Below are 6,000 nucleotides of genomic sequence, written 5' to 3'. Positions count from 1 at the left end.
ACCCTAAAAAATTACCTAATTTAATAATTATTGTGAAGGTTGTACATTGATATCTCAATCCGTTTGGAATATATCCAGACGTATCAGGATTTATTTTACACCTTTAGATGTAAAGGGTTGTTTGTCCATAACTTTTGCTAGGATCGTCGTAGAGATTTTTTGTTCATATCATTATGTTTCTTTCGAATTTACCTTTCAAATGACAGGTCATATGGTTGCAATTTGAAAGTTTAAAGTGACTTCCCTTGGGGGAATATTTTTACCCTCCAAAAAGTATTTTAATAGATATGGTGAAGATTGTATATTAATATCTCGATCGGTTTGGAATATATCCAGGCATGTCATGACTTAATTTACACCCTGTACAATCATATGCAAATTGCACAATATTGGTGTACCTGATGAATGGAAATTTGTTTGGGGGTGGTGATTGAGGGTTACTGGGAGAACTTGGTTGCTGTAGTGTGTAAAAAAATACACAAACACATTATATATATAGGCTATATAAATAACGTTTTATTCCTGTAATTATTAAAGTTTAAAAATTTGAAAAAAGTATTAAATTCAATATTACACAATATATTAGTGTAACTAAATGCATTGAAAAAGACAATTTTATCAGTACAGCACACTTCATTTGAATGTGTGACTAATAATTAACCAATAATATTGTTAACGCTCTATTGACTTTAATGATCATTAAAGCTTATTCCTCTTTGACAGGAGCCTTTAAAAAATCCCGTTTCGACTTTAGCTAAAAACTCGCCCCACAAAAAGCGCTCATCTACTTTGTAATTGAGAACACGTGACTAATCGCTGTAGTAACGCGGAGGAAGAAAAGAATCGTTAATACCGCACTTTAATTTCAAGGGTGGTTTTCTGAGCAGACAACAAACACTGTAAAACGTAATTTCTTTGTGAAATGCAAATCGAAATAGAACGTAAACAAACGGAAATAGCCAAACAATTACTTAAAGCTGTTGTAAAATCTGGTGGTGGACTGGGGGCGTGTAAACGTTCTGGATTGTTCGGTTTGTGTACTCGGTCATTGTACAAAGTATACGTTACGAACAAGTCAAGCATTGTTGAGAATAATCAATGTGTGGGAGAACGGGAATAGTAGGGAATATTTAGGCGGCGGGTTTAAACCTGCCCATTGGCCACACTGTTGCGAGCCAGTTGCAGTTCACTTTTGCTTGCAGAAGGGGTTGTAAGTCTGGCGAACGTTCAGGTAGGTAACTTAACCTTATTTGCAACTGTTAGAAATGCTACTTATATACGAATTGATATTATTAATAATTAAATGCATTATTGATGGTGATACAGAAGTATATGTCAACGCATGAATGATCATTGCTTTGTAATTCTGATAACTTACATGATTTTTAATGCATGCCATTTTAACACGATAAAGTTGTATTACATTATACTGAAATTAATTTGTAATAAATAAAATGAAATTGTTAGCCGTAATTCCGAGATCTTAGTATTAAGTATTTGTTCATATCAATGGTTTAAATTATGTATAAAACGAATAAATAGGCTAGCCTAAATTAATTTTCAACAGAAATAGCGTTCATAATAATTATGCCACTATTCTCACATAAGTATATGATGTATATTTAATTAATCTTATACTATTTTATTATGGTATGTTGTGTTCTCAACCCATTAGAGAAACAAGATAAACTCGTTTTGTTGTATTTTTAATTAACACGTTTTAAACATTCTACAACTATTAGCGAGATGTAGCCTAATTTAATGATAATTCCATGTTCCCGTTAAAATCCACCTTATCAAACCATTTACATAACATCTGTTTAAACAGCGTTATATGACTTTGTCGTTGTACCGTGTCTAAGTATCCTGACTGGAGCTATGTTGTATTCAGTTATTGGTGTTTTGTGTAGGGGTAGGCGTAATGCCATGTTATTCTATAAGTAGTAATACATTAATTTTTAATATTGTGGTAAACTATACTTGTTTTCTGTGGTATTTACTTTAGACATAAATTTATTGTATTATTCAGTCAATTTAATCTATCATATGATTATCAGCTGATTGTGTTGAAATTTAATTATTCCTATCAATATATTTTTCATTTTTAATATGTTCATATAAGAATTTCTAAAATTTTATTATTTTCTTTATATGCATTTATAAAGCTAATTAAATTATCTGTATGCTTTGCAGTATTCTTTATGATTAAATTTGTTATTGAATCCTGTTGCTTATAACTTAACTACAAACCGTTATAATTATGATTCTAGCGCCATATTCAAAATTATGTATAAATCAAGCCGGTAAACTATGATAACAAATTACTGTCTTGTGGCTAAAATTGTATCTACTTTCGGAAATAGTTGTTGATTTACTGAACTAGAGAGGAAAGTAATTACATTTATGTTTAAAATGTTTTGACTGATAATGCATGAATGGATCGTTTTAGGACACTTTCATTTGTAACAGAATTACAAATCTGTCTTTCTAGACTCATCTGAAAAATTCATTGTTTTCAGTAATAGCTTAGGAAAGAAAACACTGTATGCTCTCAAACCTGGGGCTTGGGGCGAATTATCTTAAGAAATTCATCAATACTAAAATATAACTAATTTACAATGTTTAAAATAATACTAGAGGCACTTATTTCCTGAGTATCTTGCCATTTCGATAAATAAGGCTTATCATTTCCCACATCAAATTCTTAAAATGTTTAATATATTGTATTTCGTTTGGAAATAAGGGCCCTAATCTAACTCCCATCCATTATCAAGAAGTTACGCCCCTGTCATTTAGATAAGGACTCGCTGCATGCGGGCAAGCAGATTGTGACTGAAATAACTCCCACTCCCTCCCCCACTTCAACTTCAGAAGGGAAATAATGCCTCAATTATGTCCCTTTTCATGAATAGTTGAGATATTTCTTCATCACGTGTGAGATACATCGAGAATGATTATCAGCGTTTAGATCTGAAAACATATTTACTACTTTCTTAAAATTGGACTGAATAATATCTGATAAGATATAATACTACATTTTAATCTAATATTTTCTTTTACGTATAGATTGCAGACAATTACTATAAATTAGGGTAATTCTAAGCAATATATGGGTCAACCTCGATTTTTCTCATATTACAATATAATGTTCCAATAGTCAATTAGAAAAGGAAATGACTAGAATTTCTTGCCGGAAAGCAGTTATAGGGAGCAGGCAACTCATATTGCAATATAATGTTCCAATAGTCAATTAGAAAAGGAAATGACTAGAATTTCTTGCTGGAAAGCAGTTATAGGGAGCAGGCAACCGCGAGAATTACCTATTAATGATCAGGGGCACTGACGTGATCTGGGCTTCAAATTTGGAACTACTCGAGTTAATTTTTTTTCTAAAAGAGCAAGCAGCGCGAAGCGCTGCGCAGCGGGCAAGCATCGTGCGTGATCTTCGTCTATACTGAATTGATTCAGGCCAAAGGAATGACACAGATTCCTTTACCAAATTTTTACGGAGATTTTGTATTGGGCGGATTATATTGGTTTACTTTGCTTTCCAGCATGTAATTATGTGTTTAAAATTGTTTTACATACATTACCTACATTATATTGTAATATGTAATAACAATTTATCAGAAATTTTTAACAAAAAAAGGATCACGCACGATGCCTGCCCGCTGCGCAGCGCTTCGCGCTGCTTGCTCTTTTACAAAAAAAAATTAACTCGAGTAGTTCCAAATTTGAAGTCCAGATCACGTCAGTGCCCCTGATCACTAATAGGTAACTCTAAGCAATATATGACCGTCTGGCGGTTGCCTGCTCTCTATAACTGCTTTCCGGCAAGAAATTCTAGTCATTTCCTCTTCTAATTGACTATTGGAACATTATATTGTAATATGAGAAAAATCGAGGATGACCCATATATTGCTTAGAATTACCTAAATTAGTACAGGGTACTTTTGAAGTCTTTGTCACATAACTTATTGAATCAACATTACTAGACCATCGACGGCATGAAAAAAGTCCGTTTATCCTGTAGACCACACTTGCTATTGCCAATTTGTTTACTACATTTGACAGGTTGTATCCAATGCCTGAGTGTCCTGCGAATACACATATGGCAGCAAAGGACACAGCTGGAGTTGAGCAAGGCCGGCTCCACTGTAGGCTCTGGTGTGGTCTGTTTAGTTAACAATAGTGCTGATTTGTCACTGCGAACAGCTGTCACACCGACTAGTCTAACAGCTGTTTAAACAACACAGGCATGTCAAGCCTACGCGCCTAGGTGTCATTACTATTTTATAAGTTTTACAGCTCACACTGCGTTTGCCAAGTAGGAAGCGATTTTATTTATATGTTTGGAGTAAACAAAATATAGTAGTGGTTAAATCGAAATTGGAGACTTTGTTTACTTAACAAACTATATTAAGAAAAATCTGTGAAATAATAAAGAAATACGCCGTATAACTTAAAAAAAATACAGTGTTAGACTCAAAGTTGGCAGCCTGTGCCGAAGAATTCATATCCTCTGTACCATTTTATGTATTTTAGGAGAAAATTCTTAGATGAATTTGTATTATCTGGATTATAACACTTTTTTCAATAATATAATATGTAATAGTTAACACTTGTTATCATAACTTATATTTGCCATCTCTACTTACGGAAATATTACGGAAACATTCACATCTCCACATTTCATCATATAATACAGTAGTAGAATCAAATTAAAGTAGTAATTTTCCTTGCTACAACAAAAGTGTGCCGAAGTGAATGTAACCCATGTGATTACGTCTACACAGCCACCAGTAGCTTCGTCGCTCAGGCTCTAGTGGTTTGGGAGAGGAAGTAACAAATGCCACAGTTCACTACTGAGACCGAATGTACTATATTTATATTTATTTAGTAATCCACCTCGAGTAACATTCAAAAACCTCAAAACATAGAATGCATTTGTAAGACAAACTACCCCATAAGAACTATTCTGAAACAAAAAACACACTTTTTCCTTGTGAATATTGTACAGTTCGCTGAAAAATTTGTAGTGTACTAATTAAATCTTAATTGTCTCTAGTTGCGTAACAAAAAGTAATTACACGGTTGGTAAAATTAATCGCGAATCCAGCAACATTAAATTTCCGTGTAAAACTGCATTGGTGAGACAGTAACTCAATTGCACATGGAGTAAATAAAAATCGCAGTGAAACAAATCTCACTTACGTCTAACCCTATTTCGGCCCATCTAACGGCGTGACAAAACTTTGTTGGATGTTTTGATCTAAAATGTATTAATCAAATTCAACATTTACATAAACTTAAAATTAATCATTTAAAAATAGCTCATCAGAAAGTTCCACAAATTAAACATCCTGATGGACTAAATATGCGGTGTGGTTATTCATGTTAATTTCAACAGTTAATTCATGTAATGATGTAACAATGTAACGTGTTTTACTCTACCAGGACCTTAGTTGTGCAATTGGGTTTTGGTTTAGTTAAATCTTTTAAAATTTTGAAGTCACAGCCCATAAAAATATCATATGATAAAACAGAAAAAGATCACTTTTCGATAAATTATACATATTTAAATTAGAAAATTTGGTAAATTAAATAATCAGAATAACATCAAAACTATTCAATATACACTTGTGACGTTTGACAGTATGTACAATGGCTAGAACACCAGGGAGGTACTTGTTATTAATTGGTTTATTATTTAAGGAACTTTATATAAATGAAAAGCATATCATTTCCTCCAGTCATTTTTCGTATACAGAACTTGAAAAGTCACCATCGACAACAGGTTTTCTTTAGGTCTGATTATAATATATGATACTTTAATATTTCCTTAAATGCCCATAATTCCTGGTGGAATGATCTAAATTATTGTTCTTATTTGACATGTTTTAAAGATTGTGTTTAAAGAGAAGACTGATTCAGACATCTTTCGTGCTGCCACAATGAAAGATTACCTCCCTTCTCCTTTACTGCACGGTGTAAACACAA

General features: G+C 32.9%; 1 protein-coding gene across 1 annotated transcript in view; it reads left to right on the top strand.

Moving 5' to 3' along the window:
- Positions 1-601: 601 nt before the first annotated feature.
- Positions 602-6,000, top strand: part of LOC124354454 — a 116,390-nt gene continuing 110,991 nt past the window's right edge. The window contains exon 1 of the mRNA XM_046804909.1: positions 602-1,231. The gene's annotated coding sequence lies outside the window, so the exon portion shown is untranslated. The remainder of the gene's footprint in view (positions 1,232-6,000) is intronic.

This window comes from Homalodisca vitripennis, chromosome 2 (genome assembly GCF_021130785.1).
Source record: "Homalodisca vitripennis isolate AUS2020 chromosome 2, UT_GWSS_2.1, whole genome shotgun sequence".
NCBI classification, from domain to species: domain Eukaryota; kingdom Metazoa; phylum Arthropoda; class Insecta; order Hemiptera; family Cicadellidae; genus Homalodisca; species Homalodisca vitripennis.
This window is presented reverse-complemented; position numbering and strand designations above follow the sequence as displayed.